Source organism: Scyliorhinus canicula, chromosome 10 (genome assembly GCF_902713615.1).
Source record: "Scyliorhinus canicula chromosome 10, sScyCan1.1, whole genome shotgun sequence".
Lineage (NCBI taxonomy): Eukaryota > Metazoa > Chordata > Chondrichthyes > Carcharhiniformes > Scyliorhinidae > Scyliorhinus > Scyliorhinus canicula.
This window is the reverse complement of record NC_052155.1, coordinates 140,257,063-140,282,936: the sequence shown is the minus strand read 5'-3', so window position 1 is coordinate 140,282,936 and position 25,874 is coordinate 140,257,063. Positions and strand designations below refer to the sequence as shown.

Sequence of the window (25,874 nt, the reverse complement as noted above, 5' to 3'; positions counted from 1 at the left end):
GGCAATGAATGGTCTACTGCTGTTCCTAACAGTTCTAATAATACAGTATTAGGCATTTGTAAAGTCACTTGGTAGTATGGAACTGGAATGTTGCTGAAAGAAAGGATCTCTCGTCAAAGCTTTTCACTGTGCTCTCATCAGGACAAATGGAAGAATGCCAAATTTCACAACAATTTAAATTACAGAAGAGAAAGATGCTGGTGTCTGGCAAGTCAATTCCAATTAGCCACGGGATTGGAATGATGCAAAATCCAAAGCAAAACATCTACAGTTAAACATTATTCCACGATTGGGTAGCACTCACTGAACAATTGTGAGTTTGCTATAGCTACACTAACAACCAAACTACTATCAATCAAGCCCATAACATGGCTCGTTTACGCTACCTATAAGTGACAAACATTCATGCGCCAGGACCCCTTTTCTGCAAACAAAAGGAATGTTTCTGCCTTGCAACTTTTTCGAATCACCTGTTTCTGCCTTGCAACTTTTTCCAATCACCTGGGAAGCTCAGGGAGCCAAGAGTTCCCCATTGCTTTCTCCATGGCAAGACTCGACCAATCAAAGCTAATTTGCTAATCAATCAGCGTCTTTTTTCTTGTAGTATAAATGGTTGATTGTCTGCAAGTTGACATCCTTGTGTCTGTCCTGATGAGTGCAAGATGAAAAGCTTCGGCAGCAATAAGGGCAGCACAAGTGGACAGCACTGTGGCTTCACAGCGCCAGGGTCCCAGGTTTGATTCCCGGCTTGGGTCACTGTCTGTGCGGAGTCTGCACGTTCTCCCCGTGTCTGCGTGGGTTTCCTCCGGTGCTCCGGTTTCCTCTCACAATCCAAAGACGTGCAGGTTAGGTGGATTGGCCATGATAAATTGCCCTTAGTGACCAAAGAAGGTCAGGAGGGGTTATGGGGATAGGGTGGAAGTGAGGGCTTAAATGGGTCGGTGCAGACTCGATAGGCTGAATGTCCTCCTTCTGCACTGTATGTTCTAAATCTAAGTCTAAGTCAATAGTCAAGTTCATAAAATAATATGGATCTGCATAATTAAACCAGGCCTGTAAAAGATCCAGTAAATATATCACATCTACACAAACTAAATACAAAAAATTCAAAGATTGCATGAAACCTTGAGAATGTTCTACATCATAAATCCAAATATCCACTGTGTATAAGGACAAAGGCTGTAAAGCACAGGGGAATACCATGATTCCTTCCATGTCGCACACCATCCTGACTTGGACATCCATCACCATTCCATCATGGTAGCTGCGTCAAGATTCTAGGACTCTCTACTCAATAATACTTCAGTACACAGACTGTAATGGTTAAAGAAGGCAGCTCTGCCCCACCTTCAAGTATAGATTGTACAATCAGGTTTGAACAGCAAAATGGCAGTCCTGCCAGCAAGACCCAAGAATGGGTTTATTTAATGGAACTCCTTCATGGCCAGCAATAACACTGCACAAACATCCAATATAATACTCCCAAGTTCTGGAAGCTAGTGAACAGACAGTCTTCTTTACTTTAACTATTAATTATGGCTGACTATTTAAAGTTCTCTGAACTCTTACTAAGAGTGTAGTTAAGTTAAACTGCCACTTTCACAGCTGTACAAAGTGTTTATGGTTGTAACTCAAGACAAAGTACCATTATTACTCAGGAGACCATTGAGAACACTGAAGCCATGACGTGCAAGATACACTCTCAACAGAGTTCATTCAGATTAAATTGCACACATTGTATATGAATGAGACACAGCAACACAAACACAAACTGCACATAAAAATGATTTGGAGAACTTCCCTGAAAGCCATTGATGCTTTTCACTTGTCTAATAAAGATTGGCTAATGGAAGAAATGCCTGCACGTTCTCCCTGTGTCTGCGTAGGTTTCCTCCGGGTGCTCCGATTTCCTCCCACAAGTGCCGAAAGACACGGGGGGGGGGGGGGGGGGGGGGGGATTCTCCAATCCCACACTGGGTTGGAGATACCGCTGAGGGGGGCGCAAGAATCGGGCCATGCCGCTCCGAAGTCGGGCTGCCGATTCTCCAGCACCTCGCCAATCGCGACGTATGCCGGCTGTGGCACGCCGGCTTTCGAGCGCCGGAGTTGCAGACACCACTCCGGCGCCATACAAGCCCCCGAGGAAGGGGTGAATGCCTGGGCCTGGAGGCCCGTTGACGGCAGAGTCGTTCGCGCCGCTTTTGACACCGGTATCAGAACTTGGCCGCAGGATCGGAGAATCCCGGACGTGATGTTAGGAAATTTGGACATTCTGAATTTTCTCTGAGTGTACAGGCACCAGAGTGTGGCGATTGGAGACCAAGTCAACGTAATTTATTTATAATAATCTTTATTGTCACAAGTCGGCTTACGTATGTTGTCTCCCGGGTGCAAGGGTCCTGGATGTCTCAGAGCGGCTGCAGGACATTCTAAAGGGGGAGGATGAACAGCCAGCTGTCGTGGTGCATATAGGCACCAACAATATCGGTACAAAATGGGATGAGGTTCTACATGCTGAATTTAGGGACTTAGGAGCTAAACTAAAAAGTAGGACCTCAAAGGTAGTAATCTCAGGATTACTACCAGTGCCACGTGCTAGTCAGAGTAGGAATGACAGGATAGACAGAATGAATGAATGGCTTGAGAGATGGTGCAGGAGGGAGGGACTCTGATTTTTGGGACATTGGAACTGGTTCTGGGAGAGGTGGAACCATTACAAATCGGACGGACTACGCCTGGGCAGGACTGGAACCAATGTCCTATGAGGGTTGTTTCCTAGCGCTGTTGGGGAGGGTTTAAACTAATGTGGCAGGGGGATGGAAACGAATGCAGGAAGTCAAAGGATAGTAAAGAAGGGATAGAAACAAAAGTCAGTAAGGAGAAAAGTGGAAGGCAGAGAAACAGATTGGGGAAATAAAAAGTGATGTCTTGAGGAGTGCACATATTACAGAGGAGGTGCTGGAGGTATTAAAGCACATCAAGATAAACAAATCCCGGGACCTGATGAAATGTATCCCAGGGCATTGTGGGAGGCCAGGGAGGAAATTACCAGCCCCCTAGCTGAGATATTTAAATCATTGACAACTACAGGTGAGGTGCCTGAAGATTGGAGGGTAGGAAATGTTGTGCCCTTGTTTAAGAAGGACTGTAGGGATAAGCCCGGGAACTACCGACCAATGAGTCTTACCACTGTAGTGCGTAAATTGTTAGAAGGTATTCTGAGGGACAGGATCTACAGGCATTTAATAATAATAATAATAATAGCTTATTGTCACAAGTAAGATTCAATGAAGTTACTGTGAAAAGCCGCTAGTCGTCACATTCCGGTGCCTGTTTGGGGAGGTCGGTACGGGAATTGAACCCGCGCTAATGGCCTTGTTCTGCATAACAAGTCAGCTTGGCTTTGCAAGGGGAAAGTCATGTCTCACAAATTTGATTGAGTATTTTGAAGGGGTAACCAAGAAGGTAGATGAGGGCAGTGCAATCAACGTTGTCTACATGCACTTTAGCGAGGCCTTTGACAAGGTACCGCATAGTAGGTTGTTGCAAAAGTTTAAATCTCACAGAATCCAGTGCAAGGTAGCCAATTGGATACAAAATTGGCTTGGCAACCGAAGCCAAAGGCTGGCTGTGGAGGGTTGTTTTTCAAACTGGGGGTGGGTCTATGATGGTGGGGGGGGCTATGATGGTGGGGTGGGTGCTGTGATGGTGGGGTGGGCGCTGCGATGGTGGGCGCTGCGATGGTGGGGTGGGCGCTGCGATGGTGGGGTGGGCGCTGCGATGGTGGGGTGGGCGCTGCGATGGTGGGGTGGGCGCTGCGATGGTGGGGTGGGCGCTGCGATGGTGGGGTGGGCGCTGCGATGGTGGGGTGGGCGCTGCGATGGTGGGGTGGGCGCTGCGATGGTGGGGTGGGCGCTGCGATGGTGGGGTGGGCGCTGCGATGGTGGGGTGGGCGCTGCGATGGTGAGGTGGAGGCTGCGATGGTGGGGTGGACGCTGCGATGGTGGGGTGGACGCTGCGATGGTGGGGTGGACGCTGCGATGGTGGGGTGGACGCTGCGATGGTGGGGCTGTGATGGGGAGGCTGTGATGGGGGGCTGTGATCGGGGGGGCTGTGATCGGGGGGGCTGTGATCGGGGGGGGCTGTGATCGGGGGGGCGCTGTGACGGGGGGGCGCTGTGACGGGGGGGCGCTGTGACGGGGGGGCGCTGTGACGGGGGGGCGCTGTGACGGGGGGGCGCTGTGACGGGGGGGGCGCTGTGACGGGGGGCTGTGACGGGGGGGCTGTGACGGGGGGGCTGTGATGGGGGGGGCTGTGATGGGGGGGGGCTGTGATGGGGGGGGCTGTGATGGGGGGGGCTGTGATGGGGGCTGTGATGGGGGGGGGCTGTGATGGGGGGGGCTGTGATGGGGGGGGGCTGTGATGGGGGGCTGTGATGGGGGGGCTGTGATGGGGGGGCTGTGATGGGGGGCTGTGATGGGGGGGCTGTGATGGGGGGGCTGTGATGGGGGGGCTGTGATGGGGGGGCTGTGATGGGGGGGCTGTGATGGGGGGGGCTGTGATGGGGGGGGCTGTGATGGGGGGGCTGTGATGGGGGGGCTGTGATGGGGGGGCTGTGATGGGGGGGCTGTGATGGGGGGGCTGTGATGGGGGGGCTGTGATGGGGGGGCTGTGATGGGGGGGCTGTGATGGGGGGGCTGTGATGGGGGGCTGTGATGGGGGGCTGTGATGGGGGGGCTGTGATGGGGGGGCTGTGATGGGGGGCTGTGATGGGGGGGGCTGTGATGGGGGGGGCTGTGATGGGGGGGCTGTGATGGGGGGGGCTGTGATGGGGGGGGCTGTGATGGGGGGGCTGTGATGGGAGGGGGGGCTGTGATGGGAGGGGGGCTGTGATGGGGGGGGCTGTGATGGGGGGGGGCTGTGATGGGGGGGGCTGTGATGGGGGGGGGCTGTGATTGGGGGGGCTGTGATTGGGGGGGGCTGTGATTGGGGGGGGCTGTGATGGGGGGGCTGGGATGGGGGGGCTGTGATGGGGGGGCTGTGATGGGGGGGCTGTGATGGGGGGGGCTGTGATGGGGGGGGCTGTGATGGGGGGGGCTGTGATGGGGGGGGCTGTGATGGGGGGGGCTGTGATGGGGGGGGCTGTGATGGGGGGGCTGTGATGGGGGGGGCTGTGATGGGGGGGGCTGTGATGGGGGGGGCGGTGATGGGGGGGCTGTGATGGGGGGGAGGGCTGTGATGGGGGGAGGGCTGTGATGGTGGGGGCTGTGATGGGGGGGGAGGGCTGTGATGGGGGGGCTGTGATGGGGGGGCTGTGATGGGGGGGGGCTGTGATGGGGGGGGGGTGTGATGGGGGGTGCTGTGATGGGGGGGGCTGTGATGGGGGGGGGCTGGGATGGGGGGGGCTGTGATGGGGGGGGGGCTGTGATGGGGGGGGGGCTGTGATGGGGGAGGGCTGTGATGGGGGGGGGGAGGGCTGTGATGGTGGGGGAGGGCTGTGATGGGGGGGGGGGGAGGGCTGTGATGGGGGGGGGGGAGGGCTGTGATGGGGGGGGGGAGGGCTGTGATGAGGGGTGTCCCCGAGCCTCGGACCCCTGTCTTTGCCTCCCTCCCCGGCCTTTACCCTGCTCTTTGCACGGAGTCGCGGCCCTCTCTCTGAGCCTTCCCCTTTCCTCGGACTCTCTTACCTGTTCCGTCTGGCGGGGCTCAATCCCGAATCCGCCAACTGATCCTTTCTCTCCGGCTCCAGCACAAACTTCGGGACCATTCTCTGCGTCAACACGTCTCTGACAGAAAGACGTCAGCACGCAGCGCACCATACATCATCGGCAGAATCGTCATTATTCAGGGTCCGGGGCGCAGCGTGTGTCTGCACAGGGTCCGGGGCCCACTGTGTGAGTGTACACAGGGTCCGGGGCCCACTGTGTGAGTGTACACAGGGTCCGGGGCCCACTGTGTGAGTGTACACAGGGTCCGGGGCCCACTGTGTGTGCTGAAGTTACCGCCGATTTCATGAACTGGCCACTCAAGTTGCCCGTTTCATTTAATAGGCTGCCAATTGCACAATTCATGAAACAGGCAGTTTGACCATCTGGAAAATCTGGTTCCAGAAATGGCCAACTTTTATGAATGAAAATAAAATTTAATTTACAAATAGATAATCAACTTAATTCTGTTTATTGTCCTCTTTTGGTTTCATCCACTATTATATCCGAACCATTTCGATTTGGCTCATAATAATCAATGGTTACATTGCAGCAAAAATATGAAACAATTCGTACATGCATAATGCACCTTTATCACGTACACTTCAGATTCATTGTGACAGTCAAACATTTCAAATTAATTGGTTTATCATAAGTAGTCTTACAACACCAGGTTAAAGTCCAACAGGTTTGTTTCGAATCATTAGCTTTTGGAGCACTGCTCCTTCGGCAGGTGAATCTAGGTATGACCTCGGCAAAGCCATCAGGGATGCCAAGAGAGACCATCCAACCAAACTAGAGTCACAGACTAGCGTTACAGTCTCTCGTCGGTTGTGGCGAGGCTTAACCAACATAACGAGCTACAAAGCAAAGCTGAGCAGTGACTCCAACAACAGCGCAACCATCCCCGATGACCTTGATGCTGGTTTTGAGCAGAAAACCAACAAACCATTGCCAACTGCCCCAGCAGCCTCAGACACACACAAGCCCACCGTCACAGCCTCCAAAGTCAGATCGGCCTTCTTGAAAGTGGACTCTCGAAAAGCAACGGGCCCTGACAGAGTCCCTGGTCATGCACTCAGATCCTGCACATTGTTCACACACATCTTCAACCTCTCCCTAATTGGACATTTTGAATTCTCCCTTAGTGTACCCGAACTGGCGCTAGAGGGTGACGACTAGAGGATTTTCACAATAACTTAATTGCAGTGTTAATGTACGCCTACTTGTGACACTAATAAAGATTATTATTATTACCTCGTTCAGAGATTCTCACCTGCTTCAAGAAGGTGACCATCATACAGATACCAAAGAAGAACCAGACAACGTGCCTCAATGACTACCGTCCGGTTGCCTTCACATCTATCACAAAAAGTTCTTTGAGAGGTTGGTCATGAGACACATCTACTCCATACATTCGCATACCGCCACAACTGGTCCACAGCAGATGCTATCTCCCTGAAGCATCTTGACAACAAGGACTCCTCCATCAGACTCCTAATGATTGACTACAGCTCCACCTCCAACACCATAATCCCAGCCAAGTTCATATCAAAACTTCAAAACCTAGTACTTGGCTCCTCCCTCTGCAACTGGATCCTCAACTTCCTGACCCATAGACCACAATCAGTAAAGATAAACAACAACACCTCCTCCACGATAGGCTTCAATACCAGGCCCCGCAAGGCTGCGTACTTTACCCTCTACTCTAGGCCCTATACACAGACGACTGTGTGGCAAAATTTGGCTCCAACTCCATCTACAAATTTGCTGATAACACGACCATAGTGAGTCGAATCTCGAACAACGATAAGTCAGAGTACAGGAGGGAGACAGAGAACCTAGTGACATGGTGTAATGACAACAATCTCTTCCTCAACGTTAGCAAAACTAAGGAGCTGGTCATTGACTTCAGGAAGTGAAGTATCATATATACCCCTATTTGCATCAATGGTGGAGATGGTTGACAGCTTCAAATTCCTAGATGTGCACATCACCAATAATCTGTCCTGCTCCACCCATGTCGACGCTACGACCAAGAAAGCACAACAGCGCCTATACGTCTTCAAGAAACTAAGGAAATACAGCATGTCCACATTGACGCTTGTGGTGAATGTGATTCACACTATATATAGTTGCCAATATCACTCCATGTATATATGTTCGTTATCTACCCTTTGTAAGTGCAGTTGCGCTATCCGACCACCAGGGGGAGTCGCTCTGGGAGTACGCAAGAGTTTGTACTGGGCTCCTCCCTTGGCTCCGCCCAGGACTCCTGCCCCGGGACTGATGTATAAAGATGAGTGCCTTAGAGCCAGCCTGCCAGTTCACCGAAGTGGGTCCCCCAATATGCGGACAAAGCCCGCCCACTCTTCAAGGCCACACTATTTCCCCTGTCTGCTGAGGCGCGCCAGGCCTTCAGCTGCATCAGGGACGACAGCTGCATCAGGGACGACATCGCCAAAGCAGCCATGCGGGCGGTGGATGAATCCACTCCTTTTCAGGTTGAGAGCGACGCCTCAGAGGTAGCGCTAGCAGCCACTTTAAACCAAGCAGGGCGGTCCGTTGCATTTTTCTCCCGTACCCTATCCGCTTCAGAACTCCGACACTCCTCAGTCGAGAAGGAAGCACAAGCCATCGTGGAGGCTATCCGACACTGGAGGCACTACCTCGAAGGTAGGAGGTTCACCCTCATTACCGACCAACGGTCGGTCGCCTTCATGTTCGACAACTCGTAAAGGGGCAAAATTAAAAATGACAAAATTCTTAGGTGGAGGATTGAACTCTCCCCCTACAATTACAATATCAAATATCGACCAGGGAAGCTCAACGAGCCCTCGGATGCCCTATCCCGTGGGACATGCGCCAGCGCGCAAATCAGCCGCCTAAAAGCCATCCACGATGATCTCTGCCACCCAGGGGTCACCCGGCTCGCCCACTACATCAGATCTGTCTGGACTGTATGCAGAACAATACTTTTCACTGTACCTCGATACACATGACAATAAACCCAAATCCCTTTGAGAGGGAGAGCTGACTGGTGGTGATTTAACCTTTGGATCACCACACCTCAGACGAGGGGCAAGGTTGAGAAGGTGGCGCCTTCATGAACAACCTCAACCGGTGCGGGAATTGAACCTATGCTGCTGACCTTGCTGTGCATCACAAACCAGCTGTCTAGCCCAGTGACCTAAACGGACCCCCAGAGGCTAGACCCCTCACTCTTATCTAGAAGTCCAGCTAAGGCGGTGAAGGGACTTCAGGGAGGTTTGCTCTCCTCAAGACAGGAGAAAGAAGACAACGATTTAGAAAGGGGACAACTTTTTCAACGAGGCAAGTGCGGATGGAAATGGCAGAGAAAATGAGCGGCAGCAATGTGTCCCCTCTAATGAGGAGACTGTGAACCAGGAGGACCAGGAGTGGTTTTCAGGTGCCAACCTCCACCCTCTGAATTTCTCAGCACTCCTAACGTCTGACGTGCTCTTGCAGCCATAGTATTTATCTGGCGAGTACAGTTCCGTTTCCGGTCAATATTAACCGCCAGGATGTTGATAGTGGGGGATTCAGCAATGGTAATGCCTTTGAAAGTCAAAGGGAGAAAGTTAAATTATTTATTGTTGGATATGGTCAGTGCCTGGTACTTGTGTAGCACATATATTACTTGCCCCTTATCAGCCCAAGTCTGAATGTTGCCCAGGTCTTGCTTAGGCACGGACTGCTTCAATATCTGAGATGTTACAAATGGAACATTGTGTAATCATCAGCAAACATCTCCATTTCTGACATTATGATGGAGAGAAGTGTAGAATTCAACAAAGAGACACACAGGAACTCTCCTCGCCCAGAAAGGTCACCCTCCCCGACCTGCACCCAGATCGGGGTTTAAATACAATGAGGTTCACCCTTGCTGATGGGAATCCCCATCCCATTTTACCAGGGGAAGCTCATACTCTGTGGTGGTCACGGGGACCTAGATGGTGCATAACCCATGACCTTCGATGGGGTCGTAACAGGACAGTCATTGATGAAGCAGCTGACATGAAGAAGATGTTTGGGCCGAGGCCACTCCTAGGAACTCCTGCAACAATGTCCTGTGACTGAAATGATTGACCTCCAACAACCACAACCATCTTCCAAACGGTGTTCAACATGGAGGAGCACGATTCATAAGCTGAGGTGGGCGTTAGGGTGGTGATCGTCAGAATATTTCCTTGGCAATGTTTGTGCTGATGCCATGAGACCATTAGGAGTCAATTGTTGACTTCTATATTTTGATGTGAACCGCAAGCTGTTTCTTATATTGACTGAATGACCACACAACTAGTGAATTAGTTCAAAGACAGATTATTAATAACACAAGACTTATTACTATATGTAATAATACACGCACCTACGCACTAAACTAGACCTAATAACTAAGATGACCTTTACTTAACTTTAGGGTGACCGGCTCTGTGCGGGAGATAAGGCCTTTATCTGTGTCCACGTGGGTCGGTTGGAAGTCTTCAGGTTCGTCTCGGCTGGGCTCGTCCTTCAGGTGGTGATCACGGGTCCTTGAACTTGGCCAGTTGATATGCTGCAATTGGTCGCACACAGGCCAGTCCAAAAGAGGCCAGTCCCTAGTGCTCAGGGCTTCTTATTCTTCTTCCCTTTCTCACCCTTTTGGGCGGTCCTATCTCCAGATCCAATAGATCGATAGAGTTTCGATCACCCTCATTGATCTTGGCCAATTAGAGGGCGGACACTGCGGTGGCTGGGCGGGTCCAAGCTATCATTTTCCGAGGCACGTAGGCCTTTCCAAATAAAGAGAAGTGGCGCCAGTTAGTCTGCTACTGTTGTAAGTCCTTGATTCAAACTATATTGTCCTGGGGGAAATAGAGATTGACTCTTAATGGATACAAGGTTCAGTCAGGTCTGGCTTCTTTACACAATACACAGAGGCTGTGCACCTGTCTGTGTCCAAGCTGACCACAATTCCCATGGTCCTTTGCGGGTGGCCATTTTAGATGGCTACACAATGTCGAGGATTCTCAGGATATAACAGTCTTTAATACCCATTTTAAAATAAGGATTTCAGTATTCATAATCTTAGGTCATGACAAAACACATAACTTAAACAGAGGTACGAAGCTTGACACATCCACAAACTATTTGAAGATAAAAACAAAATTTTTACTGACAATAGGAATGGACTATTGTCTAATGAACAGATTTCAAAGTAAGTTTCATATTAAGAAATAAATTGTACCAGTAAAAACCAGACTTGATAACAGCACAAAATCACATTCCATAGCACACGCAAATATAAAAAATTGAAACAATTAAAACTTATGTTGCACATTGAGAATCAACAGTTAATCACCGAATCAAATGTATTTGAAACTCACCCAAACCAATTAGGACGACATAGAGGTATGGACAGATGGACTCAGACTGATAACATTTTCCTTAAACATGAGAGTTCAGACAGCCATTTTCTATCCAGGATCACTCTATATTTTGATCTAACTACTTGCTATCTTTATTTTCGTATTTTCATTTATCCACTCTAACTCTTGAAGTTCACGCAAGCTGTTTTGCTTTAAGCAAGAACCAATTTCTGTATTATTTTTGAAAGTTAAAATTGTTTTATGAATTACTTCTCTTTAAGACTTTTGCTGGCAAGGCTTTATTGAGAATAGATTTATGTTTCTCTCAATTGTAATCAGTAGAGGCAATAAAAGATTCTTACTTGCATCTGAGAAGTGTAACTCAAATTTCTACCGAGTTCTGTAGTGTTTGCGCGACTGCACTTGAACTGCATGGTAGATCTCTACAATTACCCTAGTTGCTGATCTGCTCCTGCTAGTTATCCATTTGCAGGGAGGTGATATTGTTGGTGAACAAGGTATCTACTCATTACACCTCTGCATTGCTGTTTACAACTGTAAACAACTGCCAACTCTTGTACTCAATACCCCGTCCGATGAAGGCAAGCATGCTGTATGCCTTCTTGACCACTCTATTAACCTGCGTTGCCACCTTCAGGGTACAATGGACCTGAACTCCCAGATCTCTCTGTACATCGATTTTCCCCAAGACCCTTCCATTGACCATATAGTCCGCTCTTGAATTTGATCGTCCAAAATGCATCACCTCGCATTTGCCTGGATTGAACTCCATCTGCCATTTCTCTGCCCAACTCTCCAATCTATCTATATTTTGTTGTATTCTCTGACAGTCCTCCTCGCTATCTGCAACTCCACCAATCTTAGCATCATCTGCAAACTTGCTAATCAGACCACCTATACCTTCCTGCAGGTCATTTATGTAGATCACAAACAGCAGTGGTCCGAGCATGGATCCCTGTGGAACAACACTAGTCACCCATCTCCATTTGAGACACTCCCTTCCACCATTACTCTCTGTCTCCTGTTGCCCAGCCAGTTCTTTATCCATCTAGCTAGTACACCCTGAACCCCATACGACTTCACTTTTTCCATCAACCTGCCATGGGAAACCTTATCAAACGCCTTACTGAAGTCCATGTATATGACATCTACAGCCCTTCCCTCATCAATTAACTTTGTCACTTCCTCAAAGAATTCTATTAGGTTTGTAAGACATGACTTTCCCTGCACGAAACCATGCTGCCTATCACTGATAAGTCTATTTTCTTCCAGATGTGAATAGATCCTATCCCTCAGTATCTTCTCCAACAGTTTGCCTACCACTGACGTCAAGCTCACAGGTCTATAATTCCCTGGATTATCCCTGCTACCCTTCTTAAACAAAGGGACAACATTAGCAATTCTCCAGTCCTCCGGGACCTCACCCGTGCTCAAGGATGCTGCAAAGATATCTGTTAAGGCCCCAGCTATTTCAACCCTCGCTTCCCTCAGTAACCTGGGATAGATCCCATCCGGTCCTGGGGACTTGTCCACCTTAATGTCTTTTAGAATACCCAAAACGTCCCCCTTCCGTATGACAACTTGACCTAGAGTATTTAAACATCCATCCCTAGCCTCAACAACCATCTTGTCCCTCTCCTTTGTGAATACCGATGCAAAGTACTCATTAAGAATCTCACCCATTTCCTCTGAGTCCACGCATAAATTCCCTCTTTTGTCTTTGAGTGGGCCAATCCTTTCTCTAGTTACCCTCTTGCTCCTTACATACGAATAAAAGGCTTTGGGATTTTCCTTAACCCTGTTAGCCAAAGATATTTCATGATTCCTTTTAGCCCTCTTTATTGCACGTTTGAGATTCGTCCTACTTTCCCGATATTCCTCCAAAGCGTCATCAGTTTTGAGTTGCCTCGATCCTATGTCTGCTTCCTTTTTCATCTTAGCTAGTCTCACAATTCCACCCGTCATCCATGGTTCCCTAATCTTGCCATTTCTATCTTTCATTTTCACAGGAACATGTCTTTTTATGTGGATTTACCCTTAAATAGCTGTTCCCAATCCACATTCCCTAGCTCCTGCCAAATTTTGTTATACTCTGCCTTTCCCCAATTTAGTACTTTTCCTTTCAGACCACTCTTGTCCTTGTCCATGAGTATTCTAAAACTTACGGAATTGTGATCACTATTCCCAAAGTAATCACCGACTGAAATATCAACCACGTGGCCGGGATCATTCCCCAATACCAGGTCCAGTATGGTCCCTTCCCGAGTTGGACTATTTACATACTGCTCTAAAAAACTCTCCTGGATGCTCCTTACAAACTCTGCTCCATCTACGCCTCCAACACTACACGAATCCCATTCAATGTTGGGGAAGATAAAATCTCCCATCACAACCACCCTATTGCTCCTACATTTTTCTATAATCTGTCTGCGTATTTGTACCTCTACTTCATGCTCGCTTTTGGGAGGCCTGTAGTAAAGTCCCAACAATGTTACTGCACCCTTCCTATTTCTTAGCTCCACCCATATTGCCTCAGTGCTCGAATCCTCCATCGTGCCCTCCTTAATCACAGCGTGATATCATCTCTGACGAGTAATGCAATTCCTCCACCCCTTCGACCTCCCTCTCTATCCCTCCTGAAGCATCTATACCCTGGGATATTCAGTTGCCAGTACTGCCCTTCCCTCAACCAAGTCTCAGTAATACCAATAACATCATATTCCCAGGTACTGTTCCAAGCCCTAAGTTCATCTGCCTTACCTGCTACACCTCTCGCATTAAAACAAATGCACCTCAGACCACCTGTCCCTTTGCGTTCACCATCTCTTCCCTGTCTACTCTTCCCCTTAGTCACATTGAGTTTATTGTCTCGTGCCTTACTGGCTTTAGTTGCTGCTTCTTTACTGACCTCTAACTTCCTAATCTGGTTCCCATCCCCCTGCCACATTAGTTTAAAACCTCCTCAACAGTGTTAGCAAAAGCACCCCCTAGGACATTGGTTCCAGTCCTGCCCAGGTGTAGACCACCCGGTTTGTAATGGTCCCACCGCCCCCAGAACCGGTTCCAATGTCCCAAAAATCTGAACCCCCTCCCTCCTGCGCCATCTCTCAAGCCACGTATTCATTCTGACTATTCTTGAATTTCTACTCTGACTGTCCCGTGGCACTGGTAGCAATCCTGAGATTCCTACCTGTGTGGTCCTACTTTTTAACTTATCTCCTAACTCCCTAAATTCTGATTGTAGGACCTCATCCCATTTTTTTACCTATATCGTTGGTGCCTATATGCACCACGACAACTGGCTGTTCACCCTCCCCCTTTAGTACGTCCTGCAGCTGATCGGAGACATCCCTGACCCGAGTACCCGGGAGGCAACATGCCATTCGGGAGTCTCGTTTTCGACCACAGAAACGCCTGTCTACTCCCCTTACGATTGAATCCCCTATGACTACAGCCCTGCCAGTCTTTTTCCCGCCCTTCATATAAACATTGATGCAGGACTCTTTAAACCCTTTTCAAACTCTCCCTAAAATCTAGTGAACTTAGAGGTCTATTTTACAACGACAAGAACCGGAAACAGAACAATTTAGGTGATTTTTTTTTCACTCTGTTTGTACTTCATGTCTGCATTATTATTTCATTTCACTTTCTTCTTTGAGCAGCTGCCACGGATGAGAGTTTCAGCCTCGATTGAAGTCAGTGCTCCTGGAATTCCTCTTTTAAGTTGGGCTTTCTAACTCAGTCAACACCACTTGAAACCAATTTGAATCAATTCGGAATATCAACAAAGGGAAAGCTGAAAACAAAATAATATGAGAGCTGCTGTAGTGAATGCATACCACTGGATGTCGCTATTGTGCTGTGCAAAGATTTACGACTAGGATTCTGTTTGCAAAGTTCTGCATCAAAAGTACAAAGTGATAATCTGCTCTTATAAATCAGGCAAAGAACTTCAATTCTTTTCCCACAACTGGTGGTGCACTAAGTTAGGATTTTGTCTGTTTGCATAGCTAGTAATTCCTGGGACAGGTGGCTAGTTTGTCACCGGGGCTTATAGCTTAAGAGGCACCAGTCCACATCAAGCATGACTGACCAGGGGCGGCATTCTCCCCTACCCGGTGTGACGAGGGTGCCGGCGTAGGGGAGTAGCGCCAACCACTCAGGGGTCGGGCCTCCCCAAAGGTGGGGAATTCCAAAGGGCACTGGCCCGGAGTCTGAGCGGGGGGCCCCGATCGCGAGCCAGGCCACCGTGGGGGCACCCCCCGGGGTTCGATCGCCCCCTGCCCCCCCCCCCAGGACCCCGGGGGCCTGCTCGCGCCGCTGATCCCGCCGTTCCAGAGGTGATTTAAACCTCGGCGGCGGGAGAGGCCTCCCAGCGGCGGGGCTTTGGCCCAATCGGGCCGGAGAATCACCGCAGGGGCCTCTCCGATCGGAGTGGCGAGATTCCGCCGCCGCCACTTCCTGGGTGGCGGAGAATCTCTGCCAGGGCGGGGGTGGGATTTTAGGCGGCCCCAGGCGATTCTCCGACCCTGCTGGGGGTCGGAGAATTTCGCCCCAGGAGTCTCACCATGTCTTACCACCAGACATTGGCGTGTTGGAAGGATTTTGCAGGTTGACACTCAAACTGTTTGATCATTCTATGAATGCACGAACATTGTACATAACTGGCCAATCGTATTAGCAGATCTCGCATCCCTACAATCTGGCGTATACCATTCTCTGACTAATATTGAGGCAAACAAGATTGAGATCCAGGGCTTATACAAGAGTGTCTTCATTCTGACTATCAACTGCTGGGTACCTTGCTTTCACAGAGTTGCCTTTCATTTGGAAATCAAATTGAATTTACACTCTTCCTGTTTGGAGACTCAGGGCACGATCTGATGGCCTCGTTGCATCTGACTTGGCTGACTTCCTAAACTGCTGCTGTCTGCGTGGGGGTCCTAACACCAATAGCGCTGTTAGCAAGGGAACCCCTGCTTTTTGACACAGCGACAATGGAAGAGCAGTGAAATACTTCCAAGTCAGGAACGTCTGTGACCTGCAAGGAAACTGGCAGGTGATGGTGTACTGATATGCTTCCTATCCTGTCCTACTGGGTGGTAGGCATTGTGGACAGAATTCCATGGGAAAATTTCTAAGGTCATTTGTGGTGGGTTTTCCCAGGAGTTTCCCATCGGCTCCACCGGCAAGCTCCCTACCACTATTCTATGAGACTTTGGGCTGGATTCTTCAACCATACCTGCCACAAGATCACCATGGGCGCGATGCGGTCCATGTAAAGGTCCATTAACCTCAGCCGAGCATTTCTGTTCGCCGAGTGAGCATGGCTGGAGGATCCCTGCCCTGAGTCACTTTTTTGGGCCCTGGGGAGTTTAGCCCACACTTGGAATTTTTTTTCCTGGCAGCACGCTGGTGCAGTGGTTAGCACTGCTGCAGCATGGAGCCAAGGACCCGGGTCATTGTCTGTGTGCGTTTGCACATTCTCCCCGTGTTTGTGTGGGTCTCACCCCCACAACCCAAAGATGCCCATGCTAGGTGGATTGACCACGCTAAATTGCCCCTAATTGAGAAAAAAAAGAATTGGGTAGTCTAAATTTATTTTTTTTAAATAATTTTTTTTTAGCACTGGTGAGCTGAACTCCGAGATCGGGCCACCATTTTGAAAGGGTGCCTCGATCTCGAAGTGAGCTTGTGGGTCCCACACACATCCCTACCCATGGGAAATGTCACCCTGCACACATGGGCACTACCCCACACCCACCACATGAGGACACCCAGCTATTGGGTCTCTGGGTCCCCCCCTCTTCGGGCACACCTAAGCCCCTTTACTGCACCCCCTTCCACTACCCAAACACATCACCGCCCAAACATCCCAGAGGTCCCCACTTACTTGGTCTGCACACCTCCACCCTTCAACAGCCCCCCCCCCCCCCCCTCCTCCCCCCCCCCCCCCCCCCCCCCCCCGGTCCTCCTTTCATGGGCTTGGCCCTCTGGGGCCCAGACCATTGGCAGTGCCACCCTGGCACCCGAGCAGTGCTCCTGCCAGCTAGTCAGTGCCACCCAGGCACTTTGGCAGTCCCAGCATAGCAGTGCCAAGGTGCCCACATTCCAGGGGGCCAGTCTGCACTAGCCCTAACCATCCAGGGGCTTCCTGTGGCCTGGGAGACACCCTGGGTGCCTCCTGGTCCAGATTCCTGTGGACCAGTACTGATTTACATCTGGCTGCAGCCTTCCTGGGGAGGCCGGTGGATCAAGGGAGCTTGGTTGAACCCGGCCGGGTAGGTAAGCCTTAAGTAGGTTTAAGACCTACTTTAGCGAGCGCTGTCTGGTCCCGCCCCCCCCCCCCCCCCCTTTTGGGCGGAGTTCCGATTCCGATATCACTTGTATGTTTCCCGCACGATGCAGAGGCTGCTGGGAAGCCTGCGGGAAGCTTCAACCAGGATTTGAAATGAAATGAAAATCGATTATTGTCACGAGTAGGCTTCAATGAAGTTACTGTGAAAAGCCCCTAGTCGCCACATTCCGGCGCCTGTCCACGGAGGCTGGTACGGGAATCGAACCGTGCTGCTGGCCTGCTTGGTCTGCTTGAAAAGCCAACGATTTAGCTCAGTGAGCTAAACCAGCCCCTCTGGCTGTGTTGTGCTCTCACTCGAGGGCAACGCGGCAACTGGATTGCACCCTGTGGGTTTGAAACGTGCGTAGAAGGAGCTTTGGTGAATTGCTGCAGTGCATCTTGTAGATGGCAAACTGAGCCACTGTGCACCAGTGGTCAAAAGAGTTTAAAGTGGAGGATGGGATGCTGAGCAAGCAAACTACTTTGTTCTGGATGGTGTTGAGCTTTTTTCTTAAGAAATATTTTTATTGAAGACATTTTTCATATATATAAAAATACAAAAGCCAAACCTCAGCAACAGTTATTAAAACTAACAACACACCCTCCCCATCTCCACTTTACCCTCCCTCCAACCTTCAAGCCGTGTCACCCCAAGCTCCCCTCCTTCTCTTTCTTTTTTCCCCCACAATCAAAACAAAGTGAACATAACACCCCCCCCCCCCCCCCCCCCGGTGCCGCCGATGCCTCAAACACTTTAAAGAAGTCAATAAATGACTTCCACCTCAGGATGAACCCCTCTTCCACTCCACGTATGGTGAACTTAACTTTTTCCAGGTGCAAAATTCTGCCAGGTCACTCACCCACACCCTCGCCTTTGGCGTCTACGACTCCCGCCAACTCAACAAAATCCGTCTCCGGGCTATCAGGGAGACAAAGGCCAAGACATTGGCCTCTTCGCCACCTGAACTCCCGGATCTTCCGACACTCCAAATATCGCCAACTCCGGACTCGGAGCCACCCCTATGCCCAGAATTTTGGACATGACATCCAAAAACTCCTCCAGAACCCCCTCAACCTCGGACATGACCAACATATATGCACGTGGTTCGCAGGACCCCATGCACACCACCCACATCTATTCTCCATCCCAAAAAAGAACCAGCTTATCCTCAAGACTATCATTTAGACTCTGTGCACCACCTTCAATTGGATGGGGCTTAATCTCGCACATGACGAGAAAGCATTCGCTCTCTACAGGGCTCCCTTACACATTACGGCGTACAACTCTTCCTCCCACTTGGGTTTGATCTCCTCCATCAGCTCTCCATATATATCCACCACTCTTCCCTCTCCAATGTCGCCCTCGGACAACAACCTGTCTGGCAGCACTGGAGGTTGCAGCTCCGGAAAGGACGGCACTTTTCCTACTGTTTTGGGCCAGGGTTTAGAGAACCCCAAAGTGTATCATGGAATTCACCTGACCCACAACTTTTACTAGGTTGTGGCATGGGGAGTACATGGCCCACTCTACAGGTGTGGTACAGCAGAAATGGAAAAGTATTTTTTTCAGCAAAACAATGTTTATTCTATGAACTCAAGTTAACCTTTTTGAAACATACAGCGAATATCTTAGCAACCATTAATTCAAATACAAGCCCCAAAGAAGACAACACTAAGTAATCCTTAATAACTTTCCAAACAACATCCAGAAGACAGAAGAAACACCTTTCAACAGAAGCACATTAGGTTTACATTCACTACTGAGAACATTTATAATTCTGAATTCACCAAATGATCAAGAGATAGTCTTTTCATGGCAGAGAGAACAGCAGTACACCTGCTCTATGTGGCTTCAGCTCCAACACTGAAAACAGAACTAAAACACACCCTGCAGCAAACAGCCAAAAACTAAAGGAAAAAGCTGACAGACAGCCCAGCTCCACCTGCACTCTGACATCACTGCAGTAGTAAACACTCATTTCTTAAAGGTACTCTCACTACTGATATTTATATACACACCCATTTATAAAAATCCATTTCTTAAAGGTACTCTCACATGACACCTCCCCCCAAGAAAAAAAACTATCAACTTCAAGATGGTTTCATTTTTCACCTTTTCACCATTCTTTAAGAAATGCGCACAGTAAATATACTTTGTCATTTCAAAAAACAACACACGCAAACAGATATAATAACATAGTCCATTTTTGTTCTTCTTCCTCCAACTGAAATCCTTCTTGATTGACAGTCTCGTTGAACAAGAAGGTCCTTGCACGATCCGTCCATTTCTCTACACCTCGGCATTTCTCTTTAAGTCAGATTCTTTAGTTCTATCTGATCACAGAGTCCCTTGTAATTCTCCAACACATGAGCATTGGTTATCACAGCTTTCAGGCAGTCAAATGCCTGTTGAAACTTCACTGTCCATTGAAATTTTTGACGTTTCTTCAGCAAATCCATCAGTGGAGCAATCACGCTACAAAACCTTTGCACAAATGTTCGATCAAATCCACTCATGCCAAGAAATTACATTGTTTCCCTTCGTCTTGAGGGTATTGAAAACTTCTTAATAACTATTTGTTTTGCATCCTGTGTGGCCATTCGACCCTGTCCGATTGTATGGCCAAGGAAAATGACTTTGGCTTTTCCAAATTCACTTTTGGCTAGGTTCATCACCAAACCCGCCTCCTGAAGTCGATCGAATAACTCCATCAGATGTTTTAAATGTTCTTTCCATGTCTGGCTGAAAATTACCAGATCATGGATGAATACCGCACAATTGGGTAATCCTGAAACAACTTTGTTAGTTAACCGTTGAAATGTGGCTGGGGTGTTTTTCATGCCAAATGGCATAACTTTGAATTGATATACACCACCTGGAGTCACAAAAGCTGAAATCTCCTTCGTGCTTTTGGATAAAGGTACCTGCCAGTAACCTTTCAGTAAATCCAGTTTAGAAATAAAAGCTGATTGTCCCACTTTCTCAATGAAATCCTCCAAACGTGGGATAGGATAAGAGCCTATTCTTGTAAACTTTATATAGTCCACACACAACCATTGGCTACTGTCTGGTTTAGGTACCATCACTATAGGTGAGCTCCATTGGCTGCAACCCACTTCAATTATGCCATTTTTAAGCATACTCTCAATCTCTTTGTTGACCTGTGCCAATTTTAAAGGGTTAATTCTATATGGATGTTGTTTGATTGGAACAACCTTTCCCACTTCTACATCATGTATAGCCATTTTAGTACTTCCCAATTTATCTCCACAAACTTGCCAACGTGATATCAATAACTCTTTCAGGTCAGTCCGTTTTTCCTCTGGAAGGTAACTCAACAATTTATCCCAACTATTAAGAATATCCTCATTTTCCAATTTAATTCGAGGCTTGTCAAATTTACAGTCATCTGAATTTGGTTCGTCACTTTGAGTGAGAATCATTAAAATCTCCTCCTTTTTCTCTCCTTCCCTTTCAAAATACCTTTTAAGCATATTCACATGACACACTCGGCGAGTCTTCCTTCTAACTGGTGTTTTTACCACATAATTCACCTCACTTAATTTCCTTTCAATCTGATAAATTCCACAAAGCCTAGCTTTTAAAGCATCACCAACCACTGGTAACAACACTAAAACTTTATCTCCACTGGCTAAACTACGAACTTTGTATTTCTTGTCCGCGACCCGTTTCATCACATTTTGTGCAACTTTTAAATGTTGTCTAGCCAATTCACCTGCTCTATTTAATCGTTCCCTAAAATTTGACATCTAATCCAATAATGTCATTTCCGATTTCTCACTCACCAATTTTTCCTTAATCTTTAAGTGGTCCTCTTACCTCATGCCCAAAAATTAGGTCAAAAGGAATAAATTTGGTTGACTCATTAGGTGCATCACTAATTGCAAAAAATACGAATGGAATTCCTTTGCCCCAATCCTCTGGATAATCTTAACAATAAGCCCTCAACATTGTCTTTAATGTCTGATGCCACATTTCTAACGCTCCCTGCGATTCTGGATGGTACGCAGTTGATTTAAATTGTTTTATTCCTAAGCTAGCCATAACTTCTTTGAATAACCTTGAGGTAAAATTCGATCCTTGATCTGATTGTATTTCTGTGGGTAGCCCATATCGAATAAAGAATTTAAATAACTCCTCCACAATCTTTTTAGCTGTAATATTACGTACTGGAATGACCTCTGGAAACCTAGTAGACACATCCATTGTAGTCAAAAGATATTGATTCCCACTTTTTGTTTCAGGAAGCGGTCCTACGCAATCAATTAGGACCCTTGTAAAAGGTTCCTCAAATGCTGAAATGGTATTAAGAGCGCTGGTTTTATCACTGCTTGAGGTTTCCCTATCACTTGATATGTGTGACATGATTGACAAAATTTAACTACATCTCTATGTATTCCAGGCCAATAAAATGTTTCTGGATTTTAGCTTGAGTTTTCCTGATTCCCAAATGACCTCCCACTGGTACCTCACGTGCCACTCGCAACACCTCCTTTCTATACCCTACCGTCAATACTACTTGATGAACTTCTGCCCACGTCTCACGTCGGAAACCAAACTTTGATTTCACAACTAATTCATAATCATCTGCCATTTCTGCTGCTAATCTTGCAGTTTTAACCCTCTGCTCTTCCACATGAATTCTCACTATATCAGGAATTGAATTCTTAATCTCCTCCAGCTGTATAATTTCTCTGAGAGCTTCATACGTTTGGTCTATTTTCAAAGCCCTTATCCACCTATCAAAATTACTCTGTTTGATCCTTTCAAATTCATGTATGTTTGACCAGGTTCTTTCCTTAAATTTCTAAACCTTTGTCTTTGGCTTCAGGCACTAGTTCATATGCACCTAAGATGGATATTTTCACCTCCTCATACATCTCAGATAGCTCCTCCAGTAGTGAATCAAACACTTCACCTCATGGGTGCCCAGTTTTGAGCTGCCAATCTCTTCTGATCTATCCCATTTAGCATGATGATAATGGAGAGTGTCCTCAGTATGAAGGTGGTCTTTGTGGCATAGGGACTGTGCAGTGGATCACTCCGATCAGTACTGTCATGGACAGATGCATCTGTGATATTTATATATATAGGTGATATAGGGCAGCACGGTAGCACAGTGGTTAGCACAGTTGCTCCACCATTCCAGGGTCCCAGGTTCGATTCCCGGCTTGGGTCACTGTCTGTGCAGAGTCTGCACGATCTCCCTTTATCTGCGTGGGTTTCCTCCAGGTGCTCCGGTTCCCTCCCACAGTCCAAAGATGTGCAGGTTAGGTGGATTGGTTGTGTTTAATTGCCCTTAGTGTCCAAAAAAGGTTAGGCAGAGTTACAGGGATAGGGTCAAGGTATGGGCTGAGGTAAGGTTCTCTTTTCAAGGGACCAGCAGCGCGGGTTCAAATATGTTGTTGATTCTCTCATAACCTGGCAGATCGATCCTTTAGGATTCGTACAACTCAGTCTGGAACAGCTACTAAATCACTATTGTTCATGAACATTGATTCCCTCCCTTTAGATTATATTAGATTATTTTCTGTGCCCCTGATACCCTCAGTGCATCTTCTAAGTGGTGTTCAATATGGAGCAGCACTTATTCATTAGCTGAGGGAGGGCAGGAGGTGATAATCAACAGGAGTTTTCCTTGCCCGTATTTGACCTGATGACATGAGATTACAAAGTCAATGCCCTCCCAACTGTTACTCTCTGTGTTGCCACTTCCAATGGACCTGTCTGACCAGTCAGATAGTAAACACACAGTGCCGGAGTAGACATTGAGGAGTTCAGACATTGTGCAAAGTATGATTTCCTAAGTGTGACGACAACTACACACTGTTTCTTGACTAGTCTGTGGGGCAGCTCCCCAAATTTTGTCACAAGTCTCCAGATGTTAGTGACGAGGATTTTGTAGGAGTATGGGGCAGGATCCTCCGAGCCCGTGGCGGCTCGGAGAATCGGAGATAGACGGCCCGCGACGCCGTTCCGACAGCGGGAAGTGATTCTCCGGCAACCGGAGAATCGCCGCCAGCTGTGTGCACGTGGTCAACGCTCCGCCGGTCGTGGGCCGGTGAAAGAGGCCCCCGTGGTGATTAGTGGGGGGGGGGGGCTTCCATGGCGTCCAGGTCCATGATTAGGGGCCTCAGCGGGCGCGTGCGATCTGGGGGGGGCCAACCTTCAGTCGGGGATTACTTTGGGAATAGTGATCACAATTCCGTAAGTTTTGGAATACTCATGGACAAAGATGAGAGTGGTCCTAAAGGAAGAGTGCTAAATTTGGGGAAGGCCAACTATACCAAAATTCGGCAGGAGCTGGGGAATGTGGATTGGGAGCAGCTGTTTGAAGGTAAATCCACATTTGATGTGGGAGGCTTCTAAAGAGAGGTTGATTAGAGTGCAGGACAGACATGTCCCTGTGAAACTGAGGGATAGCAATGGCAAGATTAGGGAACCATGGACGACAGGTGAAATTGTGAGACTAGCTAAGAGGAAAAAGGAAGCATACATAAGGTCTAGGCGACTGAAGACAGACGAAACTTTGGAAGAATATCGGGAATGTAGGACCAATCTGAAAAGAGGAATCAAGAGGGCTAAAAGGGGTCATGAAATATCTTCAACAAACAGGGTTAAGGAAAAGCCCAAATCCTTTTATTCATAGTAAGAAGTCTCACAACACCAGGTTAAAGTTCAACAGGTTTGTTACAAACACGAGCTTTCGGAGCACTGCTCCTTCCTCAGGTGAATGAAGAGGGATGTTCCAGAAACATATAGAACAGGCCCTTCGGCCCTCAATGTTGTGCCGAGCCATGATCACCCTACTCAAACCCACGTATCCACCCTATACCCGTAACCCAACAACCCCCCCTTAACCTTACTTTTTGTAGGACACTACGGGCAATTTAGCATGGCCAATCCACCTAACCCGCACATCTTTGGACTGTGGGAGGAAACCGGAGCACCCGGAGGAAACCCACGCACAGAGGGGGAGGACGTGCAGACTCCACACAGACAGTGACCCAGCCGGGAATCGAACCTGGGACCCTGGAGCTGTGAAGCATTTATGCTAACCACCATGCTGCCCTGCTGCCCCAGGGCAGCATTGTTTATATATATATAAACAAATTCAAAGATGCCAGACAATGCTTTGAATGCGAGCATTTGCAGGTAATTAAGTCTTTACATTTCCAGAGAGAGGGGTAATCCCAGGTTAAAGAGGTGTGAATTATCTCAAGCCAGGACAGTTGGTAGGATTTTGCATGCCCAGGCCAGATGGTGGAGGATGAATGTAATGCGACATGAATCCCAGGCCCCGGTTGAGGCCGTACTCATGTGTGCGGATCTGGGGTATAAGTTTCTGCTCGGCGATTCTGCGTTGTCGTGCGTCCTGAAGGCTGCCTTGGAGAACGCTTACCCGGAGATCAGAGGCTGAATGCCCTTGACTGCTGAAGTGTTCCCGACTGGAAGGGAACATTCCTGCCTGGTGATTGTCACGCGATGTCCGTTCATTCGTTGTCACAGCATCTGCATGGTCTCGCCAATGTACCACGCTTTGGGACATCCTTTCCTGCAGCATATGAGGTAGACAACGTTGGCCGAGTCACACGAGTATGTACCGTGTACCTGGTGGGTGGTGTTCTCATGTTTAATGGCGGTATCATCCATGGTATCCGTATCCGACAGTTCCAACCCCCCACAGCAAAAAACCACACCGACCTCCTCAGAAGACAAACACAGGACACAACCGACAGAGTACACTTCGTCGTCCAGTACTTTCCCGGAGCAGAGAAACTACGACATCTTCTTCGCAGCCTCCAACACGTTATCGATGAAGATTAACATCTTGCCAAGGTCATCTCCACACCCCCACTACTTGCTTCAAACAACTGTGCAACCTCAAACAAACCAGTGTTTGTCAAATCAGCAAACTACCCAGCCTTCAGAACAGTGACTACGACACCACACAACCCTGCCATGGCAATCTCTGCAAGACATGCCAGATCATTGAAACTAATTTGTCAGGGGGCTGGGAAAACGAGCTGTAGGCCAAAAGCCAGTGTTGAGGGTAGTGAGGTACTGAGGAGGGTATCAAGGTCGCAGGAGTGTACCGGCAGACAGAAAGGTGGATTGAAGTAGAGATAACCCCGGTAACTATAGGCCGGTGAGCCTAACGTCTGTGGTGGGTAAGGTCTTGGAGAGGATTATAAAAGATACGATTTATAATCATCTAGATAGGAATAATATGATTAGGGATAGTCAGTATGGTTTTGTGAAGGGTAGGTCATGCCTCACAAACCTTATTGAGTTCTTTGAGAAGGTGACTGAACAGGTAGACGAGGGTAGAGCAGTTGATGTGGTGTATATGGATTTCAGTAAAGCGTTTGATAAGGTTCCCCACGGTCGGCTATTGCAGAAAATACGGAGGCTGGGGA

The 25,874-nt window shown here is 48.4% G+C and overlaps 1 protein-coding gene across 1 annotated transcript in view; it reads right to left on the bottom strand.

Annotated features, from left to right (window-relative positions):
• The window catches only part of reck (reversion-inducing-cysteine-rich protein with kazal motifs), a 317,351-nt gene extending 311,533 nt beyond the window's left edge, over positions 1-5,818 (bottom strand). Inside the window, 1 exon segment of the mRNA XM_038809800.1 lies at positions 5,688-5,818. The gene's annotated coding sequence lies outside the window, so the exon portion shown is untranslated.
• Positions 5,819-25,874: the final 20,056 nt, after the last annotated feature.